The sequence below is a fragment of the Protopterus annectens genome, chromosome 16.part0 (assembly GCF_019279795.1).
Source record: "Protopterus annectens isolate FY-2018-M chromosome 16.part0, PAN1.0, whole genome shotgun sequence".
In the NCBI taxonomy this organism is placed as follows: Eukaryota; Metazoa; Chordata; order Ceratodontiformes; family Protopteridae; genus Protopterus; species Protopterus annectens.
The window spans coordinates 249,639,390-249,659,447 of NC_056750.1; the positions used below are offsets into that span (position 1 = coordinate 249,639,390).

Genomic DNA, 20,058 nt, shown 5'->3' on the forward strand with positions numbered 1-20,058 from the left:
TTCCTTATCTCACTATGGCACTTGCACTCTTGCGTACAGTCACCTTCTATGGGAAAGTACCATCATGGGGTTTAAACTGCACATCCTACAGTACTATTTTGAACATGCATACCTATTTTATGAATACCACCAAAGGCACAAACACACAATTGGTCTTAGAATGCTCTTCTACCATACTGTCGACCTTTATACTGCTCAAAATTCCTTACACAAAACTTCAAAACTAGACAACACTTAGTAGAAGCACAGACTGCACCATGCAGTTTAGCACGGATAACCTTTCTTTTAGGTTAACTCAACTGTGAGTGCAGATGTCAGTATGGGACATTTGTTCCTATTAGGAGGTAAAACTCCAATATTTGAAGATGTACAAAATTTTGCATATTTGTATTAAATTAAAGGTTTTTAAGGGGGGTAGTGGGGGGGTTATTTTGTACGATAGGCTTAACTGGATATGACAAACAACTGTACAGATGTTCAACCAGTCAAACAGTGTATGCATGTAACACAAAAGCTGGAACTAGACATTTAACAAAAAGCTGTTCCACATAAAAGGTTAGCATAATAACTTTTTATTACAATGATGTTTTCTGTAATGTCTTTAAGTGCCAATGGTCTGACAGATAAAAACAAATAGAAAGAGTAGTGAACTATATTAAAAAGAGTAGAGTACAAAACGCTTGCAGAATCTGTACTGCCTACACAAAGTAAGGCCCTGCTGAGTCTAATTATGGTGGCTACCAAAAAAACAAAATGCTAGAAAATGGAAATAAACGTCTAAATCAACTGTACTAGAAGTACTGAATATAGTAACAGAGAAAAAACAAACTTAAAATGGGATCTTTAAAAAAAATGGTAGGCCCAAATTACATATGGAAAGATGGGAATTGTGGTAACAATACATACAGGTGAGGAGTGAGGTTTAAAAGAAGGCAGGACTTGAATGTGCTATGTAATGTTTGACTGACAATGACTAGGTAGATAAGTGATGCCTAATGTTTGCAACTAGGATGTCAATATGGTTTGTGATGTAAAATGCTTGCAGCTGGGATTACGTCAATATGGCTTGTTTTCATTTATATAAATGTATGATTACTTTTATCATAATCAATAATTTAATAAACATGTGTCTTGTTTAAAACAACATCCTTACACAAAACTTAACATATCTCCAACTACCATAACATACTGCTCTGATGCGGAGCTACCACACCTCTCCACTATCCATCCAGATATTGGCAGAATGTCCACATATTTACCTCATATTTTTGGTTTATTCCTCATAAAATTTGTGACTTTCTGACAAATTGCAGAGGACTAAAGTCACTAAATAATGGCATACATTTGAGTTTCAGACTTCACATCCCTCAGAAAATGCATGCTAGCACAAAACCTGTTACTCTAACAACTTTCAAAGTTTATAAGAGCAATATTTGAAGTCTGTCCCTGTTTTGTGACTTTGCATCCCCCACCCCCACATTATTTTAGGTTTTGTCAAGATTTCTGGAGCTAAAAGGTTGAGAGGTATAGCAGCTACACTCCACAGGTCACCCGGGGGAAAAGACCACTAAGCCAGTACTTCACATACTGACATGCACGCACTGTCATTCAAGTTTTCAGGCCATAAACATTGCCTGCAGGACATTTTAATTAAGTTTCTGTTAACAGATGTACAAAGAAGATGGATTATTAAAAAAGGCACTTACCAATAACAAGTAAAATTGCCTTCGACAGCTTACGAAAACACAACTCACTGTCAACAGCAATGGACCTTGTTGTTGAAAATCCCTATAAAGCCCACATTAAGAACATACAGCAGCTGTGGCCAATAACAAACAAACTGTCAGGGGCGTCAACAGTCAATCAGTTACATCAATTCTTTGGATTTTGCAATTCTTCACACATATCTGATCTCACCTTTAAAACAAATAGAAAATATATGGTTACTAACAAATCATATATGAAAACATACTAACGCTGTACTAAAACATATAGTTATTAACAAACCATATATGAAAACATACTAACGCTGTACTCTGCAAACAAGTGTATTATGACAAGAAATCCATCAAAGCTATAAAACTGGGCAATCACCGTTAAAAAACAGAGAAAGCATCCAACTATTTCAAGGCACTCGGTCGTTTGTGTGTACAAACATAATTACATAAACTAGTTAGTTCCTTTGAATGTCCCAGGACCCCACACAGAACAACTATAAATGCTACCCCCAACCCTGCATCAACTCCACCTGTCTTATACCTGCGCCCTTAGTATCATCAAAAAGTAATGAATGACATCACGAACATGTAGATTCTTCAGCGATACAAAAATTAGGACTGTGTCACTATTACCATCGGGAAGAAACAATCAACTAAATTGGGGGGGACATTTATTCAACACACCAACACAAACCCTCCTACTGGTATAAGATTCTGTGTACCCGCATTGAAAACTCTGGGCCTGCGCAAAATCATCCCAAAAGCTCAGAAGCAGACGTACTGAATACGGAAAGCGAGAGTGTTCTTTCCGTTTTAAAGCCGTACCGTTCATAACTACCGTCTAATACGGCGAATGAATATATGTCAATGTCAAATTGCTGTGATTAGGATTTTTTTTAACTCAGATTACAGCATTTAATAAGGTCTGTACTGAAAAAAGTGGTAAAGAAAAAAAAAAAACGTTAGCCGAGGACCATTTCTGGGGTTGATGGTGTGGGTGATCGTAAATACCACATCAGAATACTACTTAACAAAAAAAACATTCTGATCAATGCAGATGTGGACAACTTGAAAGTTCTTAGCTTGACATATGCATGAAAAAAGCGATACATTTTATCTGTATGTAGAATCAAAACTAAGTTCTCATACAGTGACTTTTGTATTTTAAGGTAACAAATGGCAGGTATTTTCTTTGTACTCTACAAAGTACAATGTTTTCTTGCATAACTCAAAAACATTGTAGCTTTTCTCAAACAGTATTAAGTTTACAACTATCTAAAGTCATGCCTGTAATAACAGGTACATAACTTGTTTACAGACAGGATTGCCAATCTGAAAACAATACCGTTAGTATTTTAAGGGGGAACCACTACACTGAACATGATGTTGTACATTTATTAACTTCTGGAAGCAACATTTTGAAAAATGTGTGGATTTTAAAATGCCAGGTGGGTTGGGGGCAGTAAATAGTTTCTGAGTACAACATTGTATTTTCTGGCTACATTACTGCCCTGGCATATGTGCCGTGCGTGTGTATCTGTGTCTGTGTTTTGAGGAAGTCAGAATACTTAAATTTTACATGCCTCTCAAGTTTACTTCACTACGAGGAACATCCTTATTTTCAGTCTTAAAAGCTCCATGTTCGTCATTGTTCCATATTGAAAGGGCCTGTCTCACATTCTGTTAAGAATTTTTTAATTGATATCTGTGGCAAATAATCATATTAATTCATAAAAAAATAATTTTTATAAGTGTAAAGTAACTAATTTGAACCATTGTGAGAGCTTACTAGTTGAAGTTGTTAGCAAGCTGTTATAAGTGTTCCATATTTTGCCCATTTGTTCCACATTATGAGAGGTAGTGCTGTGTATTCAGAAGACAGAAGGTGGTTGAGAGCTATGACTTCAGTGATCATGTGATATACTGCCATATGATTCTCTGCTTACACATGTGTCAGTTATATAATTAAAATAGTACTGTTTTAAACAGTAGCTAGCCATAGAGATAATCTACATGTTAGTCGACACACGGTCTTCATTAGCTGGAGCCATGACAGAAAGTGGTATGAAAGCATCCAGCCTGGTTTCCATGTGTCTTTGTTACTGCACAAGTTTTGAGGGATTTCAGTGGCAGAGAAGAAGCCATGACATTGCATGGTGTGACAGTACGACATAATAGCAACAGTGCTTTAATTTTTTTATTCCACTTGAAAGATCTGTTACTTGCAGCCACACAAACACCAATAGGAAAAGATGAAAACACAGTACAATCCAAATAAAAGTTACCACTAAACCAACAGGTGCTGTTAGAGGAAAACTTTGAAATCATTTGATGGCTAGATTTCTAATGGTTTGTACACTGGCAGCCTACTACAGTATAAAGTAACAATGCTAAAAGTTTTAAAAGCCAGTCCTGCAAATTATAAAAACATTGTAGAGTGTGAATTTCTTGGGTTGTCTAGCTAGCAGAAGGATACCACCTCAACCCATCAAGATCTTCCAAATCCCCTTTACAGGTCATAAACTGAGATAAATTAAACTAAAAGATGTTCAATGCAAATGGAAAAAAAGGTGGGGAAGAAAAATTGGATAGCTAGACAAAGTAATATATGTCACACTACTAGAATTAATGGTCTAATGAGGATCTTTTTTTTTTTAATTTGTACCTAGTGATGACAGCTACTTCTCCATCACTCTTTCCCCTAGTCAGCAGTGTGGGGCTACAGTTATAAGCCTGTCTCCCCTATAAATGATGTGCAGAGGATATGGGCTTAGCAACCAGTATTGGTACTTCTCACCTGTCAATGGCTCTCCTTCATTAATGACACTTGCAACAAAAAACAGTAAACGTCCGGGACCAAGCCTGCCATAGAACAAGTGTGATAAAGAGACAAATCTTAATAAAAATAAAAAAACAAAGCCAATAATAATAAAATACCTGCCAGAAGTATTGTCAACAAGAATGCCACATACCCGTTGGTGTGTGACACTGACTCCCTCTTCATCACCAGGCTCAAGGCTCAAATGGGATGATATACAACTGACTTAGACACCCAGAGCTGTCATATGATACAAAATTATAATATTCAACATCAATACAAACAGCTTTCATGAGCCATGTGTGATACACATTAACACATCATTCTCAATATCACATGGGTACACCTCATAGAAATTTTATGCATCTGTTTCACAGTTATATAGTGTGACACTGTGGTACACACAGGATTACTGGTTTGTATAGAACCACTAAAACTACAAATGTGTTTGGTACTACACAGGTGCTAGCATGTCCTGTATGACGGACAGCTGAAAGGGGTATGATATAATTTGCAAATGAGGAATGACTGACATGCATGCCATTTTGCTGATGGCAACACTCTAGAATGAGTGAAAGATATGAAAATGACTGTTGGGGCATGCAGTCTCTGACAGTCTGCTTGGTCAGACAGTTAGCCTCCAGGGCTGAATCCCATAGTGGTATGAATTATATAAAACATCAAAAGATTTATTTATTTATATGGAAACAACAGTCTTTGAGGTTGAATAGGCAATGTCTGAAAGTTTCCTATGTTATTATTTATCACATCCATGATTATTCTTTCCATGGATTTGCATAGGAGACAATTCAGAGTTGTTAGCAGCATTAGCTTAGACTTTTATAAGTTCACTGGTATACACTAGCAATCAGTACAGTAAAGTATTTAGAGTCTTGCCACTACAGCTCCCACTCTTTGCTTCCCTTATCTACATGGCACTGAGGGTCTACACTCAGTGTAAATTTATGCAACTTTGATCTGCTCATTTAAGATGGATTTAAAGACAGCTACACATCTACTTTGTTTCATATGGAGTGGAATCTTATTCCATAACTAAGAAATTGTTTAAGGGATATCTTTTCCCACCCACATGTTCAGTTTATATTATGATGTAGACTTGGGTTACTAGATCAGATATTTGTGGTGTCACTTTACAGCCTTGCAGGCCAGGCAAAGAAGTCTGTAAGAAAGTACAGAGAGCTAAAGCTTTTAGATGCTGTCTGTAACTCAGGGAGCCCAAAGCCGAGATTTTTTGGTGACAAAGCATTGTACTTTTTCTAGTGGACTGATACAAGCTAAAATGGAATTGTATTGTAATATGTGTCTAATACTAGAATATATGAAAGGGACAATAACTTATTTGTACCTAGAAGATAAGCCTTTGGTAATTAATAAGGCTAATGAAAAGGATTTTCAAACAATAGTTGAAAATGGTACTTTAAAGGCTAGTTCATTGTTAAGTGATGTGCTCAAGTCTCAAATGACAATATCTGTTTTAAGGGGGTGTGATTTATATGGTAGATACAGGGATGCTCTTGTTTCAAATAAAGAGTACAGTATTGCATTTCTTTGTGTTAAGCTTCAGGACATGGTCCTGACATTATGAGTTTGCACAGGTTAGGCCCACTTGGAAGGTATAAGAATCATCTGAAGAGTTGATAATAGCACCGAGTTTGCAGTCATCAGCAAACTCGGTCAGTCAGAGACCCTTATAGTCTATTTTGAGGTCAGTAAAATATAGGCTAAAGAGTAACAGCTCCAGGACAGAGCCTCAGGGATGCCACTATTGATGAGCCTTTTGGAGGGAAGTGTGCCATCAATCATAATTAAATGGGTTCTGTCTTTAGGACAATTTGTTTTCCAGTGAGTTGCATAAAGGTTTATAATTAAATGGATCAGTTTCTGAATAATGCTAGAAATTGGCTAAATATGTGTTAATGTTAAGTAGCCAGGATCTGCCTTTTACAAAGCTGGACTGGTTACGGTGATGGGATTGTAAGCTACCAGTATCCCTGTTAATGAGTTCCACAATTATATGTTCCATTATTTTACATATAAAGCATTCCCATGGTTGGTGATAGAGCCACCTTTGTGGAGGGATACCACAAACACAGTATATGACTGTAAGACTGTATAATTCTAAAAGCTGTTGTCTATCTTATTAATACTGTAATAACTGACATGAAGTATTCAGTTGTGCTCATTAATAATATAATTCAAATATGCATAACTATTTCACTAGAAATGATACAAATGAAAGAAAAAATAATTTTGCACATTTTTAATACATAGGAAAGTAACTGACAAAGCAAAATATTTAAATGTTTTACGCCAATGGTTTAGTTGAAGGGATACCTCCTTTCATGAAAAATGTTCTTGGGCAGCAGAGTCCCTAACCGAAACAAAAGCATAAACTCATTTTATTGTTTGTTGAGGGGAAATCTCTTGGGAAGCAAGAAATATGCCGACCTACTGCATGCTACTTGTTGGGGACACAGTGAACATTAGGACAGGGAACATGTCGGGTTTAAAGGACTCTTCATTTATCTGAGCAGGATGGTGTCACAAGTCATGCCTCTTGGCCCGTCCCTGAGAGGAACAAATGGGCTCCAGAGCTCCTGCCTCCTGGAGAAACAAACAAAATGACTGGGCAGACAGAAGGGTGATTTGATGGATACCAGGGATTGGGGAGTTAAAAAAAAAACTGATTTTATGATTGCTGACAAAACTGTTTATGTTGCATTAAAAAATAAAAATAAAACTGGGAGAAGGATTGTAATGTTGCTACTCAATACAGAGTCCTGCATCTGGATGTGATTCCTAGTCGTATGAGATATGCATTAGGCATGTTACATGCTATTGTTAAATCACCAGACCAGTGACCAGAGATAATACCATCTCAAGAGGTATGTAAAAGGAGATAGAAATCTTTTATGACAGAAAGTCAATTGATCACTATCGTGATCAGGTGCGTACCCTGTCAGAAAAAACAAGGGATCATTCTGACTGAACTAGGACATGGAAGCTTTTTTATCTATTGACTTAATTAGATAAGTGTTTTGTTGCCTTCATCAAAGTCAAATGAACAGAGTGTACCTAGTCATAAAGGGATTATGCTGTGAGACAAATGTTTGTATGTTAAATATTCATATTTGGCAGAATTTATATTACTTGATCACAGTCAAATGGCAAGAGGAGAAAATGATTCACAAAGCTTTATTTTATATTATTTTATTTATGTAATATTTGACTGGGGTAGTGGAATGCTTCATAAGGCTCTGTTTCAGGTACTGCATGGGGAAAGCAACACACTAGAGAGAATAACTACCATACACAACAATACATGCAACAAAGTACAAGAGACTGACAACAATATACGGTAGTAAATATCGCAAAATACATAGAGTGAGAGTCACAAGAGTATATGGTGGAAAATACAATAACTGCAGTACAATCTGGAATGTGCTATATATAGTAGTATGCAAAGGAGTTAAAGCGTGTAAGTGGTTAGTCTGAAATTGTAAGTTCAGTCATCTTTGGCCATACAATTAATGCTCACTGGAGAGAGGGAACAGCTTTTGTATGAAAGGTAATGAATAATTCCTAGGAAATAATTTAGGTATATTTTACTTTTAGACATTTTTCCTGTTCATGGGTTCATAGGTAGTTACTAGATAAGCATTTCAAGAAACTAGGAAGGAGCCTACCCCAGTTTACCTGTTGTTGACATAGCACTGTCTGGGCCAAGTGGGTAACCATTTGCAATGTCAGGGCCCGCTAGAATGAAGATTGAATAGCTGAAAGATCAGACTTACATATACCAAGTCCAAGATGCCATTTCTCAGAATATTCCCTTTTCTCCAAAGCATGGGGATTTTGGAGTTAGTATACACAAGTTTGGGGGTACACGAGGGGCTTGCTCCCTCCTTGCAAAAAGAAGGTTAAAGGAGAAGAGTGATTTTCGAGATTTACTCTTCTTTTGTGTCTTCAGTTCATTAACAGCTCATAGCCTCAATCCTCTGCCCTAATTGCTGCACATTTAATAATCAAACAAGGAGCACCCTGCTAGAAAAAGCTTATTCTGGGGGGCAGTTTGTATTTGAAAGGAGCTGAGACGTGACCAGAAAGCTTAAGAATTAGGTATTTTATTTTCAGTCTCTGTCACTTGTTCATTCAAATGGTTATGTTTGTAAGAAGTCAGTTATCAGAGAAATCTTGTGTATGAAAGGGGCCAAAATACCTTCCAGAAAAATAAACATTTTATTTTCAGGCAGTTTCTGTTTCATATTACTGTTATAGTAGGAATACATTACCAAAAAAGAGTTTTTCTTGAGGGAACATTGTGTGTGTCACAAGGACCTGAAATACTTTCCAAAAATAAGTCTTTTATATTTTATGCTCAGATAGTTTCTGTAATTTCTTTATAAGAAGGGCACACAAAGACACTGGAACACAGACATCTGTCTCTGAGGTGTAGTCCAAGCTGCATTTTTTCCACACTAACATCTTTCATTTTTTTTTTTTTTTAGCCAATTGGAAATAAATGATGTACTTCTCTTTCCTGGATATTTAAGTACTATCTGACATCAGTAACTTAATAACTCCTGATGAAGGGCTCATGTCAGCTCGAAAGCTTGAGTAATTGTAAAATCTATGTTGGTCCAGTAAAAGGTACTACATCACATCTACGTTCCATTGTCTTTGTGTTTTCTTTTATTAGACCAACATGGCATTTCTTTTATTTTTATAGGAAGGAGTCATGGTGGTAATTTTTGTGTATGAAAACTGAAATACTCTCAGAAACAAATAAGTTACCCATATTTTATTCTTGGGATGGTTTTATCACTTATTCATAGCCAGAGAAGTGGCACTTTTTCAAAGGGCTTTATTTAGTCAGTAGGAAAGGCAATTTGTGTATTAAAGGAGCTGAATTAGTCACATAAAATACATATCTTACATATTTTGCTTTCAGACAATATCTGCAACTTTGCTTTGGAAACAGAGCTGGATCATAGTGAAATGGGGATCTAGGCAGGGTTATGCACCCCTACTGCAGCTATTCCAGTGTCCCATTACCAGGCTGTCTTTCCCCAATTACCATAAACACTATTCATACCTGTCACAGTGCATACACTCTTCTTGATTACTTTTACAATGATTACAAGCATTTGGATTTATAAAACTTTTATTTCAAATTTTTTCAAAAATACTGGTGGCCATTTGCAAAATAAATTTCACATTGAAAACAGTATTAGTATGAGCAGCAGTAAACATTTCTTCCCTTGAAATTCACATTAATTGAAAATGCATTGAAACTCACATTCTTTGAAAATGTATCTGGCCAGTGGTGGATTAAGTGCACCTTGGGCCCTGGGCTATTTGCAAACCATGAGCCCCTGCATACATTTTTAGGACCATGCATAAATATATGTGTTTTTTGATTCACCTTCCTGATTGTTTTATTTCTTGCCTGTTTTAAATTATATTTTTGTTTGATACAGCAACATTTGTTTGAGTGCATTTTAAAAAAAAGAAGTTATGTTCTTACCATAACGTTCCATGTGAGTTGTTCTTCTCACCTTTGTTCTTACACGTGGGTTTGGAGACGATCCATCGGCTCTGAGTCGGCTGCTTTCCAAGCTCTAGATCTCTTAGAAGCTCAAGACACAGTCCCTATCCCATGATGCTCTGCTGCCAAACCCCAGATCTAGTTTGCTGAAAACCAAAAAGAAACACAACTAAGCAACCCAATATAACAAAGTAACTATTTACAATTAGTTAAAAGATAACCTGGCTGACAAGAGGATACTAGTAAGATCAAATAGACCACCAGTCATACCCATTCTTCCAGAACATGGAGGGGGAAGGTGGGAGGGAGTGTAAGAACAAAGGCGAGATGAACAACTGACATGGAACGTTATGGTAAGTACATAACTTCTTTATGTGAAGTTGTTCAATCTTGCTGTTTGTTCTTAAACGTGGGTAGCGTCCCAAGCACCCTAATCCTGGGCGGCTCATGGAAGTACATTCCTGAGAATGGTGGAACCAAAGGAAGCCCTGTCCTTGGAGGCCCTGTCCATTTTGTAATGAGTAATAAATGTATGAGGTTTGGAACAAGTAGCAGCTGCACAAATGGTGTCCAAAGGTAAACGAGCTGCATGAGCTAAGGACGTAGAAACAGCCCTGGTAGAATGAGTTTTCACTTCACTTTCTAAAGGTTGATGGGATGAACAATATGCAAACTTTGTACAATGAGAAAGCCATTTGGACAAAGTAACTTTGGATACCGAAAGGCCCTTCTTATTGTCTGCATGGGAAACAAATAGTTGATCTGATTTTCTGAATCCTTTTGTTCTGTCCAAATAAAATCTCAGTTGTCTATGAACATCAAGTTTATGCAACATGTATTCCAATTTATTGGCATGATGCCTGAAAAAAGTGGGAAGTTCAATGGATTGGTTCAAGTTTGCTTCGGAACAGACCTTTGGGAGAAAGGATGGATTTGTTCTTAGAGGCACCCTGTCGGGGTGAAAGACCAAATATGGGGGCCTAACAGTGAGTGCTTGAAGCTCAGAAACTATATGCGCTGAAGTAATGGCCACTAAGAAAATTGTCTTCCAAGAAAGGAACTTCAACAGACAAGAAGATGTGGGCTCAAAAGGGGGAAGCATGAGTTGAGACAGCAACAAATTTAGATTCCAGGGAGTAAGCGGATGTCTGATAGGGGGTTGAAGGTGATGAGTCCCTCTCAAAAAGGCTTTACATAATCTGTGGGACATAATGTTAGAACCTCCACATCCCACATGGAAGTTAAATATGGCAGCCAATTGAACCCTTATAGTAGTGGCTGCCGCTCCACCGTGGAAAAGTGAAGTCAAAAATTCCAGAATGTTATGAATAGGGGAGATAAAGGGATCAATACCATGTTGAGAAGCCCAGTGACCAAATTGTTTCCATTTACTGTTATATAGTTTCCTGGTGGAGACTTTATGTGAGGAAACCAGAATATGCTGAACCATGGGAGACAAATCATGAGACCTGGCTAGGTTGGGAAGTGGAGCACCCAAGCTGCCAGTTTGAGGGATACAAGAGAGGGGTGAAGAACTCCCGACGAATGAGTCAGAAGGTCTGGCACTGGGTCCAGAACCCAAGGTTCTTCCACTTGGTATTGTTGAAGGAAGGGGAACCATATCTGCTGAGGCCAAAACCGGGCTATCAGAATAACAGTCCTTCCCAGGCTTTTGGCTTTCTGCAAAAATTTGGGGATCAGCAGGGATGGAGGAAAGGCATATAGGAGACCCGAGGGCCAATCATGTATGAGTGCATCCCTTGGGATGTCCCCCTGTGGAGGGTATAGAGCAAAGTAGCTTCTGCATTTGACATTCATTGGGGATGCAAAAAGGTCGCAGGAAGGCTGGCCCCATTTGCGGAATATCCTTTCCGCCACTCGTTCTTTGAGGGACCACTCGTGATGCAATAGAATGGCTCTGCTCAATTTGTCCGCTATCATGTTGGATGACCCCGGGATGTGCATTGCTATCAGGAAGCGCCCAGTGGATACAGCCCACTGCCAAATTCTCAGGGCCTCTCGGCATAAGGGGTAAGATCTGGTTCCCCCTTGCTTGTTGATGTACCAGACTACCAACATGTTGTCTGTCTGTATTGCAATCATCTCTTGAGGTAGAGAGTTGTGAGTGTTGCAATGCTAGGAACACCGCTCTCAATTCCAAGACATTGATGTGCAAACTGGATTCTATCTCTGACCAAGTACCTTGGACAATTCTTCTCTGACACAGCCCTCCCACCCTATCAGGGAAGCATCCATGGTCACTGTGACTGTTGGAGGGGGGAGTACAAATGGACGACCTACAGTAATTTGGTGGCTGTTCAACCACCAAAGGGGGTCCTTTTTCCAAGTATTTGTCAGCAGAATCTCATGTGACATTGGAAGTTGTTGATAAGACCACTGTGTGAAGAGTAACCATTGGAGTATCCTCATGTGCATGCGCCCCAGAGGAACCACTATGAGAGTCGCTGCCATGGTGCCTAACAGCTTCAGAACTTGGAATGCAGGGACTTTCTTTTCCATCAACAAAAGGGATACTTGGTTTCGTAAAGAGATTACTCGTTCTTGAGGCAATCTGACCAGGGCGGTGGTGGTGTCTAGATCTGCTCCTATAAAGGAAATATGCTATGACAGCGATAAAGCAGATTTTTCAAAATTTAAGGTTATGCCCAACTGAGAGCACAGGTTGATAGTGTAATCCCTGGCATTAATCAGTTGATGCCTGGTGGTGGCGGTGAGGAGCCAGTCATCGAGATATGGAAACACCTGGAATCCTAAACGTCTCAGGTGAGCCGTGACAACTGCCATGCATTTGGTGAATACTCTGGGGGCTGTGGTGAGACCAAAGGGCAGAGCTCGGAATTGGTAGTGACTGGCCCCCAGCCGGAAACGCAAGTGATCTCTGGATGGCCTGGCCATTTTTATTTGGTAGTATGCATCCTTGAGATCTATCGAGCACATCCAATCACCCATTTCGAGAAATGGGATTATCGACTGAAGCGTGACCATCCGGAACTTTTCCTTTTTGACAAAGAAGTTGAGATTGCTGAGGTCTAAGATGGGCCTCCAGTCCCCTGTTTTCTTTGGAACTAAAAAGAACCTGGAGTAAGTTCTGGATCCTATTTGGTCCACCGGGACTGGCTGGATGACTCTGTTTTCCAACAGCCTCTGAATTTCTACTGCTGCTAGACTCCGCAGACTGGGTGGAACATCTGGGAGTCTTGTCTGAATGGAAGGGAATTCTGAAAAGGGAATGATGTAGCCTCTGGTGATTATGCTTTTCACCCAGGAATCTGATGTAATTCCTAGCCAGGCATCTGGGTATAAAGCTAAGCGACCCCCAACTTCCTCCAGAGTAGGACTGTCGAGTCTCCTCTCAGGAGCGCTGATAGGGTTTGCCAGGGAACTTCTCCCTGCCACCCTGGTTCTGTGGACACCCTCTGCCCTTGGGCGGCATCTACCATTATACCCTCCTCCTCTGCCCCTGGAGGGGGTTTCACTACATGTGTTTTGGAAAGCTCCTTGGGACTTTTGGAACCACATTTTTCCACTTCTCTGCCCTTTGGGGTATGGTCTAGTGGGGGTGGAAAAATGGACTCCTATGGCAGATAGAGTCTTTCCTTCCTGCTCACACCTAATGAGTGTCTCCTTGACTTTGGGCCCAAACAAGGAAGAGCCATCAAATGGGGTATTCACAAAGGAAGACTTGAAGGCCTCTGCAAAGGAGCAAAAGTGCATCCAGCATTGTCTCCGCAGAGCTATCACTGAACCCGCTGCCTGGCTCGATCCCTCAGCTGCATAAGAAATGAGCCACATAGACGAGTTTACAATGGGATTAAGGGTGTTAAACTGTGCCATCACTTTCTGGGAGACAGCATCACCTGTGTTGCCCTGTAGAGTATCTCCAAGCTCTTTTAAGAGATCTCATTGAAGACGGGTAAAATGGGTTAAATAGTTAAGCGATCTCATTGCAAATGTCGTAGAACTAAAGATGTGTTTCCCAAATCTGTCCATCGTCCTGGAATCTCTATTAGGAGGATGGACAGAGGAAGAGGTGTCTGACATCTCTTTCTTGGTGGCTGCCACCACCACCATGGCATTAACGGGAACCCCTCTTGTGAAAAATGACTTATCCTGAGGGCAGGTGATAAATTTATTGGGCCTCTGAGGGACCGGTTCCATAGAATCAGGAGACTCCCATGCCTTTCAAGCGAGCAAGTCCATTAATTCATCGAAAGGCGGAGTAACCCAGGAGGTGGAGGGCTGAGACCCAAAAGCCTTCAGGAGCACCGACTCATCCTCAGTAGGGGTAAGGGACTGCCAGTATTTCAAGGATGTCTGCAAAAGAGACATCCTCAGAGGAGGACCGTGGGGACCCTTCTGATTCCTCCAAGTCGGTGTCTGATGTTACGGATTCCTGGGGGAAATCTAAATGACTCCTCTTACACAGTCTTTTCCTGGGAACTTCATCAGTGGGGGTGTCTGGTGAAGTCTCGGTCAAGCAGGGGTCACCCAATGGGGTTGCCTGAGGCTCTGGGTCTCGACGCTTAGTGGGAACCTGTGGTGTAGAGATACAGTGTGGCCCTTTAGGGGAGGAAGAGGAAGGAACTGAAGAAGTGAGGGTCTTAGCAGGCATGACCTTCCTCATGGCATCGAAGACATCGGTTTCCCGACCCGAGGAGTCTGCCAGTTATGAAGAAGACAGCAGCCTCCCAGGGACTGAGACCACGGGCTCTGAACCAGAGGATGGAACTGAGCTCATCTGCGCCGAAGCCCCGAGAGGGACAGTCGGAATCGAAGCGTTGGTTCGACTCCCCCCAGGAGCCGGTAAGAGAGTGTTGGCTCTGAGACTCTTTGATTGGAACTGAAGAAGTCAAGGTCAAAGGAGCTGAGAGCAGTGGAACAGGCCTCTGCTCTGAGGGTTCCACCACTATCGGATCCTCTCTTTCCAGCTCCGAAGGCTCGACTGGCCTCGGAGGAGGAGCAGAACTCGTGGAAGGAGGAGTCATAGGCTTCAAAGCCAACTGGGTCAAAGCAGCAAGCAATTTGGACAGGGTTGGGTTCACCAAAAGTCTCTGTACCATTTGGTCCACATCGATGTCAGAAAGGGCACCGGAAGAACGGGTCGAAGGAGCCGAAGAAGCCACTGACTTAAGGATCAGAGATTTCAAAACCTCCGACACTGGTTCCAACACAATGACTTGGCTCCGAGGTAAGATCTCGGTGCATGGCTCCGAAGGCTGTGGAGCCAGAAACCAAGTCTTGCCAGAGGTGCTTGGAGCCGAAGACACCTTAGACGACTTCGACCCCTTCTAGGACTTGGAGGTCTGGTCAGTCTTGTCCAATATATCCTGGAAGTTTGATTTCAACAGTCCTCTATCTACCAATTTCCTTCTCCTCTCTAATAACACCCTGCCACTGAAGGAATGGCAGATAGAGCAAGCCTCCTGTAACTGTAGCAGACCCAAACAATAAACACAAGAACTATGATTATCCGTGATGGACATCTTTTGTCCACAGTCATACTTTTTGAAACCAGATTTTTGCTTTTCTGACATTATGAAAAAATTGTTCCAATAACACCACAAAACCCACTTAGAAGTTCAGATCCCTGAACTGCAATAACTATAGAAAGAAAAACAAATGCTCAATACAGACTATAAGGGTATTAAATTTGACAGAGCCCTGTCAAAAAGAGTAAATCAAAAAAGGCTAAAGGCCTAGGTGCAAACTGCTCTGAACTAAAAACAAAATACTAGCTTAGATTACCTACTCTAATACCACCAAAAAGGAAGGAAAAAGTGAAGCCTCACTAAATATCAGATCCCTGATAGATATTAAAGTCTAAATATACAAATATATAATAAAAAAAGAATACTGGCCCGAGCTTCTTCAGAAGATCGTGTGATCCGTTGCAGCGGCAAACTAGATCTGGGGTTTGGCAGCAGAGCATCATGGGATAGGGACTGTGTCTCGAGCTTTTAAGAGATCTAGAGCTTGGAAAGCAGCCGACTCAGAGCCGATGGATCGGCTCTGAACCCACGTGTAAGAACAAACAGCGAGATTGAACAACTTCACATTGATAGTTTTGAACATTTTTCCAGCAAGTAGTGAAATAAAATGTATGAATCAATAATGACAAATGTACTCATTTCATAACTTCTCATCCATGAAAGGCCACTCAAACTGCAGTTATTATAATACACCAACATTCATATTCAATAATTATGGCCACATTGTCATGGCCATTTTTATCAGAATCAGATATGATTTGTACACAATTGATAAAATATTTCAATTTGCTTTACACAAATGCACACTAGTCCTGCAAAGGCAGTCTAATGACTTTTTAGCAGTATCAGAGTAGCAGCATCTTTCCTTTTTAGCTACAGACATCCCCCAAACCCTGTAATTATAGCTACAGTGTTGACTGCTCCTTCTGAGATGTCTTTGTAAAAATAATAATAATAATAACTATAATGACCATATTCACATACTTCAAATTTATTTCACACAAACACATACTAGCCAAAGTATTCCAACTTACTACACACACACAGCCAGCTTAAGATTGTTTAAAATGACCAGATGATAAGAGCATAAAGTAATTTCATCCACGGTGAGATTCTGTCCCCAGGAGCAGTTATAGCTACTTTGTTGACTGTGTACACTCATCATAGCTATGAAGAAATACATTATGTGAACTTTATCAGCAGCTTTGGATGAACTATATGAAATTGTTTAAATATTGCTAGCATCAAACCATAAAATCTAGAGGTGCATAGCACAGTTTACATAGAAGAGTATTTATGACAACACAATAAACAATAATAATCTGATAACATACACTAAGTCAGTATGGATTGTGTTTGCAAGGTAAAAGACACCTGAATATTTCTACATTAAATAGAACTATTACTAATGTACAGGTTGCTGCTAGCAAATGACAAACAATATTGCCTTTCAGTGCTTTATCTATAAATGCAGTGCCTGCTGCCCTTGAAGACTAAATTGCCTATGTTACATTAAAAATATGTGCTGGTGATATTGGTGTAACATTTCCTGAACTAGATCAGCTATGTATTATGGAATGGCTGGTAAAAAAACAGATTCACACCTACTAGGTATACAGTCCTGGAGACCATTAGCCTAAATTCTCAATTGCTCCAAAACACTGTCTGGTTAAGAGACTTGCTGACTGTCACATAGTAGGCATATGAAGAGGGGGAGATTCAAACCCTGCACTCTACCACAGGAAGCAGCTCAAAGCTTTGGTCCTCAGCGCCAACTGCTAGACTAACAGTTGTTAACTAAATGCAGAAATCCTTTACAGTTCAATCCTGTAGAGAGGACATAGCTGGCCTTAGACATAGGCCAACTAGGCAGCTGCCTAGGGTGCTGCTCTAGCAGGGGCACTTTTTTAGTATTTATTTGGTGTAGGTAGACTAGGATGAGGGTGCTGGGGGGGTGGGCACTGAGGAACCCTTTTGCCTACGGTACCAGTTGACCTAAGGCTGCTCCTGAGAGAGGATTGTACCACACTAATATGTAACAATGACTACATCAGGGATGTTGAAGATCTGATCATCACTCCAAATAATGCAGACTATATGACTCGACAAATGTCAACCCCTTTGTAGTTGCTGGAGGCTGTAAAAAAGGTACGGCAAAATATATTACTAAAATGTAACATGTTTAGACTACTAAAATACAGCATGTTTAGACTGTATTACACCATCCAGATCAATTAATGAAATAATGTATTATTTAATGCAATAAATAAAGCAAAATAATTACAGGCAATATAAATGCTTTTGATCAATAATCCAGAAGTCATACAAAAAAAAAAAAAAGAAGTATTACTGCATATAGCATACTGTTTTTTGGGGGGAGTTACATGCTTGCAGGACAGCGACATTTAACTACATTTAATATTTGAGCCCCCCACCATGTCTTCTTTCATCAAAAATAGCTATTCCCTCTGACATATCTCAGCACAGGTTTGACCTATACGAATGGCTAATAATGCTGTATTGTTGCAGCTTACACCACCAAAATCACTAGATCAGGATCATGGAAAATGGGGGCCCTATGCAGGGTAATGAGTTAGGCCCTCACTAGCCAAACCAATATTTCATTACTTGGCTGTCTCTCCTTAATTAACAAAAACATTGTTTAAAGCCATTAGTGTACATACTATTTTCTTTACTTTTACAATTACCACAGAGGTTTGGATTTCATTTGAAACTTTTATTTCAAATTTTACAGAAAAAAAACACCCCAAAACATTTTCTAAACAAAACATTCACAATGAAAACAGATTAAGTATGAGAAATAGTAAAATTATTTTCCCTTGAAACTCACATTTAGTGAAAATGCATTTGGCGCCCCATTAAGCTTCAAGAGACATGGTGAGATTCATACAAACTTAGCATATAGTGAAATACTAATTAGTGTCTATGTGAAGGGTGCAATAATTCAGAACACAAATGTAAAAATTATTTGCTAATAGCCTGAAGATAGAGTCACATAGAAGAAAAATGAAGGCTGAGGAAATAAAACTATTTACTGCAGGAATCAGCTTTTTAACAGCTCAATGTGTTAACTCATCTTCCCCAAGTATTAGACTAACTGTTGTAGTCCAAACAGTGCATTTCACACCTGTGTGCCTGCAAAAACAAAAAAAACAGGCTAAATTAAAATGTATTCATAGTTAAAATAACATTAAACTCAGACTTCATGCTGCTCAATTTATTTTCAGCTACATAATAAACATACTGTCAACATTAAGGAAACTAAAGATCATATCCAAACAGTGTGTCTCATGATGATGCTCCTGTTTACCACTATCAGTTTCCTTCAACACCATAAGTACTGTGGTTCATAGGTAGTTACTAAGCTTGCAGTCCAGTGATCCATAGAGGAGCCTAGCCCAAATTTCCTGTTTTCTCAAAGCACTGTCTGATTAACTGAGTTGCTAAAGGGCAGGGCATAAATGTGAGGCATAAAGTTGTTCTGCAAAACTAGAAACAGATAAGAGCAGTCTACTCAACTCTAAATTATGTTAACAAAATATCAGGTTTTGCATCAACATGTATTTTGTGAACCACAAAGTGGGAAACTGTAATGACTGATAGTCACTGTAATCCTCCATGATTTACAAATGGAAAAAAAGAGGTTTTTGAAGAATATTAAGGCTCTTGTCTCCTGTACCAGGATTTGACTCTAAGCAAGTCACTTAACATAGTGGGTCATTTACACACACACACACACACACACACACACACACACACACACACACACACACACACACACACACACTTATTAAATGCATCTGTGAAATTCGACAGGAACTTGCAAAATACATCTATGCTGCTGCATAGTTCACTGCATAAAACAGGTTCATTTGCTAGTAAAAAGAAATTAAACACACCTGCATCCTGCTGCTAGTAAAAAGCAACCCAGCCAGTACATCATACACACCCATTATTAAATGCACTTGCAAAAAAAAAAAAAAAATCAAAAACGTTCAATTGCTAGAAAAATGAAATTCAACGCACCTGAATTTGGATGCTAGCAAAACGAAAATCAACCAGAGATGCGCCACTTTCCAATCCCTGTTGGGTTCAGTCTACCCATTTGGTTTGACCCATCTGGTTGAGCTGCAGAAAAAGTTTTGTTGCCTTTATAATACTCAAAAAAAAATTCCTGTTTACTAATGTAAGCACTGCATTCAAATCACATACCAATTCTTGAAAGTCTCTCATTTGCTCTGCGAACCAGCTCCATTCTCTTTTGGTGGCTGATACTTTTAGCCAAGAATGAAGGTAGGACACAAAGCAGGAAATCATCTTCTGTAAGAGCTGGACACCACACACCAGACAGCAGGTAAACTGAGCAGTGTGTGTGTGTTTTAATTAATGATAAACTTTTCTTTCTTATGATGTATGATGCCC

The 20,058-nt window shown here is 39.6% G+C and overlaps 1 protein-coding gene across 9 annotated transcripts in view; it reads right to left on the reverse strand.

Annotated features, from left to right (window-relative positions):
* The window catches only part of NOP9 (NOP9 nucleolar protein), a 480,269-nt gene that overhangs the window by 387,912 nt on the left and 72,299 nt on the right, over positions 1 to 20,058 (reverse strand). Inside the window, exons 1-2 of one of the 9 annotated variants that reach the window (XM_044058358.1) lie at positions 2,441 to 2,527; positions 1,707 to 1,917 (exon numbers count right to left, since the gene is read on the reverse strand). The gene's annotated coding sequence lies outside the window, so the exon portion shown is untranslated. The other 8 variants (XM_044058352.1, XM_044058353.1, XM_044058350.1 and 5 more) reach the window with 8 other exon arrangements.